This window comes from Ovis canadensis, chromosome 16, assembly GCF_042477335.2.
Source record: "Ovis canadensis isolate MfBH-ARS-UI-01 breed Bighorn chromosome 16, ARS-UI_OviCan_v2, whole genome shotgun sequence".
Lineage (NCBI taxonomy): Eukaryota > Metazoa > Chordata > Mammalia > Artiodactyla > Bovidae > Ovis > Ovis canadensis.
In genome coordinates this window covers 46448360-46463590 of record NC_091260.1, presented here as the reverse complement: position 1 = coordinate 46463590, position 15231 = coordinate 46448360, and the positions used below count along the sequence as shown (strand labels likewise).

At 41.3% G+C, this 15231-nt stretch overlaps 1 protein-coding gene across 1 annotated transcript in view; it reads right to left on the bottom strand.

The window, feature by feature from the left end:
- The window catches only part of PLCXD3 (phosphatidylinositol specific phospholipase C X domain containing 3), a 186149-nt gene that overhangs the window by 45293 nt on the left and 125625 nt on the right, over positions 1-15231 (bottom strand). The gene's annotated exons all lie outside the window — the stretch shown is intronic.

The following is a 15231-nucleotide window of genomic DNA, read 5'->3' as shown; positions in this document are numbered from 1 at the left end:
GACCACTGAATCCACATGGACCCATGACTGGATCTACAGAAGTAGATCACATTTAAATAGAGAAAATAGATGTGCTCTTTATATTTGAGCAAAACATGACAATGGTTTGAGGAAAGGTAAAGGGTAGGAAAGGCCGGGGTACTATTGTCCTGAGATATTAGATAAGTCACTTTTGCCGTTTTTCCTTTCTTTGAGTGCCAACAGCGTGTGATGTCTACAAGTCAAAATGTTAATACTCTGTGGCAATCTGTCTTGTGCCATTCTCTAACTGTGCCTCATATAAATCTCACATCCCGAGAAGACTGCCCTGCAAATCAAGGACAAGAATCAAGAGGAAAGTGTTTTGACTCTACACTATGCCTCTCCTGCCCCCACTCCAAGCCCACAGCATGGTCTTGTTATATTCTTGTTGCTGAGGTACTGGCTGACTCAATAAATGGATGGATTCTTATGCTGGGGGGAAATGCTTTGGTTGATTTTTAAAAAAAAATTTTTTTTAAAGGAATTGCATAAATAACATCCTAGTCACCAACTGGTTATACTACTTTTTCCCCTCTCCACCTCACCATGTATAAATTTTATCTGAATTTTTAGCAAGGATTGCAAAAGGAAAACCCCCCTAAATGTCACAGAGATAAGTCATGCACTTTTGAGGAAGAAAAAAACTTTCCCAAGTACAACCACCAAAGAAATCCCTCAAGAAAAACACTAAAGAAGATACAAGATCTAGAGCAAGCTAAAAGAATGTAAATGCTCATTCTGAGGCAATCATGAAACCAGGTAAGAAAGTTCCACGTTGGGCATTTAAGCACTTTTTTTCTCTACCCTCAATTGGAAAACAAAGAAAAACTGGATGTAAAACTCTTCCTTTCTGAGATGTGGTACGTATATACAATGGAATACTACTCAGTCATAAAAAAGAATGAAATAATGCCATTTGCAGTAATATGGATAGGGCTAGAGATTATCACACTAAGTGAAGTAAGTCAGAAAGACAAATACCATACGATTATCACTTATATGTGGAATCTAAAATATGATACAGTCGGACTTATCTATGAAACAGAAACAGACTCGTAGGCATAGAGAACAGATTGTGGTTGCCAAGGGGGAGGGAGCTGGAGGAGGGGTGGATTCGGAGTTTGGGAGTAGCAGATATTGGGATTATTCATTCTAATAATAAACAACATTTATTGTTTGAATGAATAAACAATAAGGTTCTACTGTATAGCACAGGGAACTTTATTAATATCCTCTGATAAACCATGATGGAAAAGAATATTTAAAAAGAATGTATGTATATACATTGGAGAAGGCAATGGCACCCCACTCCAGTACTCTTGCCTGGAAAATCCCATGGATGGAGGAGCCTGGTAGGCTGCAGTCCATGGGGTCGCTAAGAGTCAGACACGACTGAGTGACTTCACTTTCATTTTCATGCATTGGAGAAGGAAATGGCAACCCACTCCAGTGTTCTTGCCTGGAGAATCCTAGGGACAGGGGAGCCTGGTGGGAGGCCGTCTATGGGATCGCACAGAGTCGGACATGACTGAAGTGACTTAGCAGCAGCAGCAGCATGTATATACATGTATAACTGATTCACTTTATTGTACAGCAGAAATTAACAAAACATTGTAAACAACTATACTTCGATTAAAAAAAAAAAAACTTCCTGCATGAGCAGGAGTAAAGCAATGTATTCTCATAGAGGCTGGGAGAAGACTACATTTCTACTTACTTTAAGTACTTCTCTCTTTTCAACATATGTACACTTTCTAGGTCTAAAGCTGTCCACCTAGTGTCAGTTGGAGCAGTATACAGTAACTCCTTGAAACAGCCTTTATATGCAGAGCTCATGGCATAGAAACATCAAGATGCCCCTGAAAATGGTTTATGGCTTTAAGGAGTCTCTCAGTCTTTATCAGATTCAAGAATTTGTGGCCATATCTATTTGGAAGCTGCTTGGACACATCGTTGAAGTACAACACAGTAGTCAATGAGTTGTGTGTGCTTGAAAGGTGTGAAATTTCAGCTCACCAATAAATTCATGTCATGTCAAAGCATGCAGCTATGCACGAGGTAGCCTGCTCTGCCTGTGAAGAGCAATAAGAGTCAAGTTCATTAAATAACCCCCTTAACTGCTCACCAATAAATTTAAAACTGAGGCGGGAATAGCACTAATTTTCCTGGCTATTTTCTAGCAACAGATCCACTATGTCTTTCCTGAAGCCACATATGGTCTTTGTTAACAGATTGAACTTAGATTGAACTATGCTCTTGACGAAGTTTCCCTACAGTCTATTCATGACAAAGTAATTATTACAAATATTTTATTTGGAGAAATGGGAAATGTAAATTAAACCCTTCCAAAATGAATCCCAAAGATCTGAAAGATGTATTTTCATTAATCACTTTTTGCGGCATTATGGTATTAGTTATTTTCATGACTGATTCATTTTTGAACCTGAGCTAAATCATAACAGCAATAGCTTTTCTGTTTAGTATTCTAGATAAGCAGCAGTTATTTGGCGAACTTGCTCAGTTTTACATTGACCAAATCTTCACATACATTTCCAAAGGGCAGCCTGTGATTTTAGCATCTACTAATGAAATCACACATTACAATCTCACCTCCACATACTGCTCCTTCAGGATAGGATGCCACAGTTCCAGAAACGACTTGTAAGCTTCTTTTCTTTTAACAGCTGAGGCCACAGGGAAATAAGTGATGAGTGGGTGGGAGGAAGGAATATTTTAAAGCCAAAATTCAAGCTATATTTATGATTTCTGGGGAAAAAAAGTCAATTATGATAGGAAAGTCTGTAGCTAGTCCTATCTAATTATTTTTAGTACTTTAAGTTAATTAGAAATAGGCTATAATGCCAGACATATAGGGCAAGAGCCAGAAGATTTGCACTTCATATAATAAAGCCAAAATTAGTGTCTTTAGTTGATTTGTGTAGTATTTTCTTCTGAAGTCCTTCCAGGCCAGATAAACTGAGAAAATTTCATATATCCAACTTTTTAAAAATTGCTGTTATATTGAAAAGATTATGAAAGAAAACATTTTGTCAATTGAATATAAGTTAAAAGCTGAAATGTCATTGCCTAGAGTGATGTTAGCAAGTTATTAGAGATTATTTAACAATTTTGTTAGGGGGAGCCCACTTCTAGCAGGGAAGATTTGGCTTATATCATCTCACTTAAATAAGCACTTATACTTGTTGGAATCACTCTTGGCAATTAATAGATCAGTCATCCAAAGCTACACTGAAGACAGTGACTGCAGCCATGAAATTAAAAGATGCTTGTTCCTTGGAAGAAAAGCTATGACGAACCTAGACAGTGTATTAAAAAGCAGAGACATTACTTTGCCGACAAAGGTCCATATAGTTAAAGTTATGGTTTTTCCAGTGGTCATGTACTGATGTAAGAGATGGACAACAAAAAAGGCTGAGTGCTGAAGAACTAATGCTTTCAAACTGTGGTGCTGGAGAAGAGTCTTGAGAGTCCCCTGACTGCAAGGAGATCAAACCAATCAATCCTAAAGAAAAATCAACCCTGAATACTCATTGGAAGGACTGATGCTGAAGCTAAAGCTCCAGTACTTTGGCCACCTGATGCAAAGGGCCAACTCAATGGAAAAGCGCCTGATGGTGGGAAAGATTGAGGGTAGGAGGAGAAGGGGTCAATAGAGAATGAGATGGTTGGATGCCATCATCAACTCAATGGACATGAATTTGAGCAGACTCCAGGAGATGGTAAAGGACAGGGAAGCATGGCATGCTACAGGTCACAGGGTTGCAGAGAGAAGGCAGGAATGAGCAACTGAACAACAACAACATCCAAAGCTCTGTCTTCCAAGTACACCCAACACAAACAAGCCTTCAGGGGCACTCATTCAACCAAGACTGATAAAAATATAGCTCCCCCTGCCAAAAAGAGCAAGACAAATATTCAGTTGAAAATATGACTGTTGGCCACCTCACCTTCTGCTTCTTTCTTCCCTGAATAAGTTGTAATACCTTGAGGAAGAAGTTGGAATGTTCACCAATATCAAAGAATCAGCAATTCCCTTTACAAAATGCTGTGTGCTCACATTTCTTTTCCAGTCTCAATCCCTCTGGCCTCTACCACCTGGGATTCCTTATACTCATCATCAGTCATTTCCAATCCCTGTCCAAACAGATAGGCAGAAACCTAAGCCAGGGAGAATGCTGATTTTCAGTATGACTCAATCTGATAAGCTTGCATTTCAACAGACAAACCTTGGGCTAGTTTTTCACCAGCTCTTTGATTTGTCTCATTGTCAAAATGGTCTAGGAATCTGCACAGAGACAGTCTCAGCTGTTTTAATGAGAAAAAGAACAACAACAAAAAGCACATATAAAGCCTAATTCACATCAGAGGTTTTTGAACCAAATGGAAATAAGTGCACTCAAAGGGGGCAAATGAAAAGAAATTTAAAAGCAAGTCCTGACATTGGGAAGCCGACCTGACTTTCACAACAAGGTCATGTTCTCTTTCTGTTAGACATACTCTCCCAGAATACCAATCCCAGGCAAGATTACTCAAGATCATGAGAAAGTCAGATAAAAAAGATATTTTGTAATTTTGTCTTAACACAGAAACATCACTCACAAAATATGAAACATTGACCTCTCTAGACTAAAACAAACTACTCTGACTTCTTTACCAGTTTATCCTCACTCTAGCCCTATAGATAAGACATATTGAGATAGCTAATTATAGACTTGTTCTGACAGCTTCCAACCTAGCGAGGACTTCTGCTTCCTTTAAACCTTCCCTCAAGTCACCAGCAAGTCCTTCCTACCCTCTCTTACTGAGATGCTCATGGTTTCCACGGTGTGTGTCTTGCCTAAGGCATCATCAGCTCAATGGACATGTCTCAGAATGTGGTACAGATATGGTCCATTTTAATTCTTGAATCAGAAACCTCTTACTTGCTCAGCTGCTTGATGGTTCACATCACAGCTCTTTTCAAGTCCCAAACAAGCCTCCCCTCCCCTTAGTTGCTGGCTGAATGGCCACCCTATCGTGCCTTGACCTGGCTGACTAAACATCCCTGCTGCCTGGACATTTCGTCTTTATTCCTTCTATCCCCATTCACCCCCCTGCTCTTACCTCTTTATGAGTGCCAGCTATACATTAGGTTAGTTTTTCTTTAGATATTAAACTCCAGCAACTCCATCTAAGAAAACAGAGCTCCAGAGAGATTTATTAGAGTGAAAAGTGAAGTCATTCAGTCATGTCCGACTCTTTGTGACCCCACAGACTGTAGCCTACCAGGTTCCTCAGTCTGTGGAATTTTCAAGACAAGAGTACTGGAGTGGGTTGCCATTTCCTTCTCCAGGGGAGAAGGGATCCCAACCCAGGGATTGAAACTGGGCCTCCCACATTGTAGGCAGACGCTTTACCTTCTGAGCCACCAGGGAAGCCTAGAGTGAGTAGACCTCTATCCTAAGCTGTGTTTTTTAGAAAAGTATGTTTCTTTTTTTCTCTCTCTCTCACACACACATACACACACACACACACTCAGCTGGCACTCTCTCCACACACACACAGACACACACAAACACACACACACATACTCAGCAGGCACTGAATGGGTATCTGACTTCTCAGTAGCTTGGCAATTCTCTCTAGCCTTTGGCTCTCCTGCTACAGATAATGAAAGGTACCTATCTACATTTGCTGTACTTTAATCTTCCAGCATCAGCAGAATGAAGGAGAGCAAAAGCTTTTACGTGCATTCCTGCTTCAAAAACTCTTGGGTCAAAGTTGTTAAGAAAGAGTTATAGACAGCCCTCCCTCTTTCCATACCCCAGCATGACCTGGGCAAAAATCACTCTTCTGTCACAGAGCCTCGTGGTTGGAAGCTGTTATAGAGACTTTTTTTTTTTTCACTTTTTGAAATCAGGGCTGGAGAGGCTATTGGGTTGCAAAGAGCCATGATGTTAAGATGTTAATTGGTGCTGAAATGTTAATTGGTTTTGGTGAAAAAGACACTGAGTCTGGAAGGCTTCTTCCATGAGGTGTGCTTTAGAGCCCAGGGGAACAAAGAATCCCTCCCAGGAGCCTTTGCCTGTTTTTGAAGCACAATCATCCATGACGTAGGAGAGAAGGGAGAGAATAGCAGAGGACCATTATTTGGATCACGATGGAAGTTGAGTGCCGAAGAACCAATGCTTTCAAATTGTGGGTCTGGAGAAGACTCTTGAGAGTTCACTGGACTGCAGGGATATTGAACCAGTCAACCCTAAAGTAAATCAACCCTTAATATTCACTGGAAGGGCTGATGCTGAAGCTGAAGTTCCAGTACTTTGGCCACCTGATGCAAAGTGCTAACTCTTTGGAAAAGACTCTGATGCTGGGAAAGATTGAAGGCAAAAGGAGAAGGGAGTGACAGAAGATGAGATGATTAGATAGCATCACTGACTAAATGTACATGAATCTGAGCAAACTCCAGGAGATGGTGGAAGACAGAGGAGCCTGATGTGCCACAGTCCATGGGGTGGCAAGGAGTCTGATATGACTTAGTGACTGAACAACAAATACAACAATTATTTGGAAACTGGTGATGGGCAGCTCTACCTTAGTGATAGGACAAGAAAATTTGAACTTAGAGGAGTCATAGCTTAGATTTAAGGAAGAAATACTTGAGCCTGGGGTGGGGAGGAACTGATAGCTAAATCTTGGAGTTGACTCTCTTTTAAGATTGCTTAAAACCAAGTGCCTCTGTGGGTGGGGACAGTTGAGGCACACCTCGTCTGCAAACAAGAGCAGTGTTACTCAAAGTGAGCCTCATGTGTTAGAAATGAAACTCTTTGAGCACCAGACTCATGAATCATAACCACAGAGGGTGGCATAGCACTGCTCAGTTTGCCAAGCCCTGGGCTAGAAGAAAATTTGCTTTCTGGAGCTTCCTTCTGATTTACAAGCCAGATTCCTTCTTCTAGTGATTCTAGTCCCACACACACACACACACCCCTTAGCTTTCTTAAACCAATTATCTTTTGATAGGCACTTGGACTGTTTCCTTGCCTTGCTTTTATAAATAGTGCTGCTATGAACACAAGTCTATCTTTGCGAATTAAAGTTTTTTCAAAAGACCAGATTCTGATTTGATCCCAGCACTAGCTCACACCACCGTCTGAACAAATTATTTAGCCTTTCTGACCTTTAGTTTTCTAAATTGAAAATTGGGGATATCATCTGTTGAATAAATGAAGCTTCTAATAAATATATGTTGAAAAATGAAACATGATACCAGCATCTTGTAAACAATGATTATTCTAATACTGATTTTACATAATGTCCTTGATATTCTTTCTCCTTAGGCATATGTAGCCTGAGAAGGCAGCTTTCCCTTTTACAGAATAGACTGATAATATATCTGTTCTACCAATGCTCTGAGCATCGAAGAATTGATGCTTTTGAGCTGTGGTGCTGAAGAAGACTCTTGAGAGTCCCTTGGACTGCAAGGAGATCCAACCAGTCAATTCTAAAGGAAATCAACCCTGAATATTCATTGCAAGGACTAATGCTGAAGCTGAAGCTCCAATACTTGGGCCACCTGATGCGAAGAGCCGACTTTTTAGGAAAGACTGATGCTGGGAAAGATTGAAGGCAGGAGGAGAAGGGAACAACAGAGGATGAGACGGTTGGATGGCATCACTGACTCCATGGACATGAGTTTGAGTTCACTCCAGGAGTTGGTGATGGACATGGAGTCCTGGAGTGCTGCAGTCCATGGGGTCACAAAGAATCAGACACAACCGAGTGACTGAACAACAACTAATGTTCTGACATACTGGGCCACGTGGTCTGGAGGTGGACCCAGAAAGCTGTTCTTCATAAAGACTGATGTCACCTGTAGCAGCTTTTGAACCATTCTGATTCCCATTCCCTCAGTGACGTGTTTCTTTGCTCCTCAGATCTGCTATGTTGAGTGGTGCTACAAGGGAACAACTTCTCAGAGACCAGCCCATACCTGCTGAGTCCAGGTACTGACAAGGTAAATCAAGCAGCGGGAGTGTTCTCTGGGGAGCTGTTGTGAGCTGGGGTATCTCCGCTGAATGGAAAAAAAAGTCCATTGTGCTTGCGTAGCAGAAAGAGAGAGGGCCCCTTGAAGGTCAGCATCCCAGGCCCAGCCTCTGGCCCCTCCATTCAAGGCCCCAGAGCACTGTGGTATGTTGGGAACGGTGCAGGCTGAGAGCTGGTTGGCTCTTCCATGCTGTTTCCTGCAGCTTGCTGGTCACTGACCCATCCTGGTCTTCCTGTCCATTTTCTGCCCGCATTCCTCCCTGAGGTGTAGAGGGCGGAACTCTGTCTACAAGCTAGGAGACCTGGATTATGATTCCATTTTTGCCAACAGCTCTGTGACCTTGGGCTACATTTTAGCATTCCTCCAGCCTCAGTTTCCTTACTAAATGGAAAACAGTCAAATGAGCAATAGGCATAAAGCAAGGAGGATAGAGCCAGGTCACCTCAAAGTTCCCTTCCTTTTTATTATTCAACAGCAGCGCATCCCTGGGGGACCCCTGGCAGCATGCTATCTTGAGGCAAAGCCTACACTTAATATCTGCTCTTTCATAGCCTTGCCCACTCCACTTCCAGTATACTTTACCTTTCCAACACCTCAGATCTGACTCTGCCCTCCAAGATGACAAATGATGTACTATGTGCACTTACTACTAAGAAATGTGAATCTCACTTAATTTATAGAAGCAAGCATGCGACTTGGAGTCAGACCCAAAAAATAATCCTGCCTTTGCTAAACTAATATGGGACTTTGAGCAAAGTTCTAGGCATTTCTCAGGCTGCGTTTTCCATCTCTAATGGATGTGATGCCTACTTCCTAAGGCTGCAGGGGAGATTAAATGGATACAATTTGTATAAAACACTTAGCACAGTGCCTGGCACAGAAAGAAGGCTCAACAAATGTAGTTGCCTTCCTCTCCTCCACTGGATGAAAGTGGAGCTTATTAAAACCTATCCACATCCTTCTGCCTTACCTTCAAGGCAATGACTGTGATCATGAGAAAAAATGTGCAGGGCAATTAGTATTAAACAGGTGTGTGTCTGTGTGTGTGTGTTTAGTCACTGAGTTGTGTCTGACTCTTGTGACCCCGCTAGGCTCCTCTGTCCATGGGATTTCCCAGGCAAGAATACTGGCTCAGGTTGCCATTTCCTTCCTTCTTTCCAGTGCATCTTCCTGATTTAGGGATCGAACCTGCATCTCCTGCATTGGCAGGCAGACTCATTACCACTGAGCCACCATCAGTTCAGTTCAGTTCAGTCACACAATTGTGTCCGACTCTTTGCAACCCCATGAATCGCAGCACGCCAGGCCTCCCTGTCCATCACCAACTCCTGGAGTTCACTCAAACTCACATCCATCAAGTCAGTGATGGCATCCAGCCATCTCATCCTCTGTTGTCCCCTTCTCCTCCTGCCCCCAATCCCTCACAGCATCAGAATCTTTTCCAATGAGTCAACTCTTCGCATCAGGTGGCCAAAGTACTGGAACTTCAGCTTTAGCATCATTCCTTCCAAAGAACATCCAGGGCTGATCTCCTTTAGAATGGACTGGTTGGATCTCCCTGCAGTCCAACGGACTCTCAGGAGTCTTCTCCAACACCACAGTTCAAAAGCATCAATTCTTCGGTGCTCAGCTTTCTTCACAGTCCAACTCTCACATCCGTACATGACCACTGGAAAAACCATAGCCTTGACTGAGCCAGCATAAAGAGTACTTAATAAATTGTCATTACTATTACTGTTACCTTCATCATCATCATCTAAATTGTTGACTTGTATAAACACTGTCTAAATTAATCCAGCATCAATTTACTTACAAAAATGCACTGCTCCTTAAATATTCTGACAGGTGGTCTAATGAATTTTTTTAACTAAAAAACCTATGATTTAATAAACTACCACAAATTAGAGAAGGACTTGACTCAAGTTATGCACCTTCTTTTTAAAAAGGTGTGAATTCCGTGGGGGTGAGGTGCAAAAGCTGGTGTTTGAAAAATAAATTAAAAATAGGTCTTTAAGAAATTAAAATCTGTGTCTTTTGGCATTACTAAAATGTAGAGAACGCATCTGCAGTATTTGGGACCGGTGGCCAGATTGAAAGTTACGGTACCTAAATCCAAGCTGGATTTAGTTTCCCTGAAAGCCACCCACATCTTAAAACACTGTTTTCTAAATTCATGTGCTCAGAGTTTTGTTAACCCAAATATTAGACATAATGAAAAATTATAGAGAAACCTGTCAGGTGCAGAAATGTAGGGTTTTAGAACTCAGAAAGATCTTGGAGATAATTGAATTCAAACTCCAAATTTTACAAATGAAAATACACCAAGGTCCAGAGAAGTCTTAACATTGCCTAGAGACTTCCTCTTTAGTGGCAAAGGACTTTCTGAATGAGCAGCTTTGGCACAATAGCAAAAGATAAGTACAGAAAAAGTCTTTTTTATGGGCTTCATCACTTAGTGAGAAGAGAAAGGAAACGTTTTGGGAGAGTCAAGTGTTCTTTCACTGTTTCAGGAGTAAGTCACCTTTGCAAGGCATCATCCGAGGACTGACAGTGATATTTCCCTATAGAAAATGAGAGTGTCAGTTGCTCAGTCATGTCAGACTGTGAACCCATAGACTGTAGCCCACCAGGCTCCTCTGTCCATGGAATTCTCCAGGCAAGAATACTGGAGTGAGCAGCCATTCCCTTCTCCAGGGGATCTTCCCAACCAGAGATCTAACCCAGGTCTCCTGCACTGCAGGCAGATTCTTTACTGTCTGAGTCACCAGGGAAGCTCCATCCTAGGCATACCCAGAAAGCTGAAATATGTCCAAACCAATCTAACCCTCTGGATATCACATTAACACCATAGGCAAACACAGGCTTTGCGATTGGTTTAAAAGAAAGTCTTTGAGTACTGAGACAAACTCCGCTGAGAATGCTTATAGCATGAGTATTAAGGTCAGGTTCAGACATGTTCACAAATCATTCGCAAGTCATATGCATAATTCTAGAGACAAAAGGTTGACTCTACCTATAGAGTCATTTCTACTTTTTAAATTCTTTTTCTACTCCCTCTTTTCACTGATTTGCTGTTGTTGCTGTTTAAACACTAAGTTGTGCTGACTCTTGTGACCCTGTGGACTGTAGCCCACCAGGCTACTGTCTGTGTGATTTCCCAGGCAAGAATACTGGAGTAGGTAGTCATTTTCTTCTCCAGGGGTCTTCCCAACCCAGGGACCACTGAGCCAACAGAGAAGCCCCCTTTTTACTGATGTGCCCGTTGCATGCTAAGTTGCTTCAGTCAGGTCTGACTCTTTGCAATACTATGGACTGTAGCCCTCCAAGGCTCCTCTGTTCATGGGATTCTCCAGGCAACAGTACTGGGGTGGGTTGCCATGCCCTTCTCCAGGGGATCTTTCTAACCCAGGGATGGAACCCAACTCTCTTACATCTACCTGCAGGTGGATTCTTTACCACTAGCACTACCCGGGGAAGCTCCCTTTTTACTGAAACAGCCCTACTATTCCAGATATATATGCCAGAGGCAAATGAGAAGTTCTGAATCAGAGCAGATGGCTGAGGACATTCTGTCTAAATTAATTCCATGGGGTGTTAATAAGTGTTATCTGGAAAAAAAATTAAGTGCTTGGAAAAAATTGTATTAGTTAAATTTAAATAGGATTATTCATTAAAATACTGGCTAGTGCCTTTTATATGCTAATATGCACTGTGATTCTTTGGGGAGAGTTGTGTAGATATACATTAATATTTTCAATACTCTCCTAACTTTTTTTTTTTTGTCACCTAAACCATTTTTTTTAATCTCCTAACTTTTCTAATCTTTATTCTATAAATCCTATTTTGTTAATGCTGTACTAGAGCATATGTAACCAGAAAGCAGTTCAATTTGTAACTTGTAAAATCCTACAATGCATGAAAGTCCATAAGAGAGAAAAACGAAAGTCATTTGTTCCTTGAGTAGATTTTCTTTCTCGGCTTCCCAAAGACTATTCCTTACACAAGTATGGAATCAGGGTGTGGTTCCTGGCCAAATGCAAAGTAGGCAAATTGTATGGAAAAGTGTTTTCCTAAGCATTGACTGAAACAGCAGAAGGTAAAGCAGGAAGAGAAGATTCCTTTCAGGCCCAATATGTAAATGTTGGAAGTAAAGGTTTTTTTTTCTTAAAGTTGCAGCAAGAATGAAGAAAATTAAAGTCAGTCACCCTCTCCTGCCCCTTACCCACCTCTAGTGGGGATTTCTTAAAATCTTGGGGCTCTATGGGGCTCTAAGTTTGAAAACAACACATTCGTCTATGTATATAATGCCCTCATTTTTAAATAGGTAAGATAAGTGGTAAGTTGTTATTTATGAGAACAATTACTTTTTATAGAAGGTGATTCTATTAAAGAAAGTCTTCTTGTTCTGATGAACACATTGATGACTAACTGAATGTACGCTTAGGGCCAGGGAGAGAGGTGGATAGTTTGGTAGTAATCTAGAGGCGAGTGTAGTGTCTCCACTGCAATTTAGGGGTAAGGGGAGAAAACAGGTGAGAAAAGGATAAGGAGAAGATTCTTCAGAGGACTTGAGTCTAGGGTGAAAAGTGGTACAGATGTCATCAAAAGATATTCCAGGTCAGGAGATTCGCAATTCCAGATGAATCTGAAGTTCAACTTTAAATCATCTACATTATGATTATAAAACCTCCCTTGTCTGCTCGGATCCTTAGTAAAGTCTGAATAAACCATTACATGGAATTTAATCAAAAGCAAGTTTCACATCTCAGGTTATAGAGGGTTGAACATGGACAGGCCACATTGGACAATCAATTCTTAAAATGACATAAATCCAGTAGAGCAAGGGCTCATTCTGTATGAATGGAAGAAATGTAGGCATCAGCAGAAATTTTAGGGAAGGCTTTACACTTGCATACAGTGTACAGTGAAGGGTTGGGAATCTTATTTGTATCGAAGGAATAAGGAGATCCTAGCAAATATCTGAATAACAGAAGGAAGTTATAATTATGTATGGAGGAATTTTTCCTCTCCAAGGTCCTGTGCCTGTCATTGCCAAAAAATATAATATTTCCCCAAAACATTAACCTATATTCCTAATGATCAACTGGCCATCTCTACTTGGATGTCTTCCTAGTACTTTAAATTTAGCATGGGGATTCCTAGGTGGCACAGTGGTAAAAAAATCCGCCTGCCAATGCAGGAGACACAAAAGACGTGGGTTCGTTCCCTAAGTTGGGAAGATTCCCTGGAAAAAGAGATGACAACCCATTCCAGTATTTTTACCTGAAAAATTCCATGAACAAGGAGCCCATGGGTGGGCTACAATCCATGGGATCCCTAAGAGTTGGACACAACTGAGGGACTGAGCAAACAAATTTAACATAATCCTGATTGGATCTTCCTCATGTTTCTACCAAGTCCCTGTATCTTTGGTTTTTGCCTCTGTGAATGCATCCATCACTCATTCCACTTCTCTTTTCTCTCATTCACACCACATAGGTAAATAGTCATTCTAACTTTTGCTGCGGCATACTGTCCCCTTCTCCATTTTCTTACTTCCTCACGTGAGCTTCCATATGATTGCTAAACAGTTCCACACACTTCTTAACTGCTTAGTCTCTCCATTCCATTCACCCTGCCATGCTTCACCTATTATCCACTGCAAACGCAGACCTAGTCAAGTTACCCCATTGTTAAATATCATTTTCTAGCTCCCCATGGCTCATAGGATGACATTCCCTGTAGCCTGCCTAAAAGTCTTCATACAAATCTGTTCCTGCCCCATTACTAATTTCACCTGCCATTTCCCACCATCTAGCGTTTTCACCTCTAAAGGCCATCCATAGCATTTCCACTTCTCAGCCTTTTCATTTTCTTGTCTTTCCCTGCAAGACCTTGAGCAAAACATTCATTCTCTGTCTCCTTACCATAATTCAAAATACCAATTAAAAGTTAAAAGCTGTGATAGGAACCGTGTTTGCTTTTGAATGTTTGCCTTGTTTAATACTTTAACTCAAAAGAATAAGCAATATGTACAATGATACATGTGTATTGGGGAATGAGTTACAGACGTCTTTAGTGATTGCTAATTGTGGCTCACAGATGACCACTGCCCTACAGGTGTGTCTGGGCTTGACCAGTGGAATGCCTACTCTCTGGAGATTGTTGCTTTGGATAAAGTGTAAAGACATAGAACACAACTTGGGAAAAATGGGGTTTGAGTCTTTGGTTCACTATTCATTGTCCAAGTGGCTTTAGGCAAAACATTTTATGTCTCTGAAGTTTAATTTTTATCTGTAATATAGTATCTACTTTCCAGGATTATTATGCAGGTCAAATGGAATCAGGTATGTGAAAATACTCTGAAAACAGTAGAGAAAGAGCTTTGTTATCTATATAATGCTAAGCACATATGAAAAGGAGTGCTATGAAAAGATAACTAGATATGGAGTCAAAATGCCTAATGTGGGAATTCCCTGGATGAGCCAGTGGTTAGGTTTCTACACTTCCACTGCAAGGGGTCCAGGTTCGATCTCTGGTTGGGTAACTAAAACCCAGCAAGCCACGTGGTGCAGCAAAAGCAAAAACAAAAATCCATGTTTCTGTGGGTTGATCTATGTCCTACAAATGACATGGTGTTATTGTTGTTGATTAGTTGCTAAACTGTGTCCGACTCTTTGCAACCCCATGGACTGTAGCCCACCAGCTTCTGCCTCCTCTGTCCCTGGGATTTCCTAGGCAAGAATACTGGAATGGGTTGCCATTTCCTTCTCCAGGGATCCAACCTGCATCTCCTGCACTGCAGGTGGATTCTTTACTGCTGAGCTACCAGGAAAGCCCACAAAGTGACATATTGAAGTCCTAATTCCTAGCATCTGTTAAGTGTAAACTTATTTGAAAATAGGACATTTACAGATGTAATTAAGTTAGGATGAAGTCACTAGGGCAGGCCCTAGTCCAATATGACTAGTGTCCTTATAAGAAGAGATGACAGAGAAACAGGGAAGAATATCATATAAAGATGGAGGCAGAGATGGGAGTGATGCATCTGTAAGCTAAGGACCACAAGGGATGCCAACTACCACTAGAAGTTAGGGGAGTGGCATGGGAAAGATTCTCCCACAGAGCACTCAGAAGGAGCCAGCCTGCTGACACCTTGATTT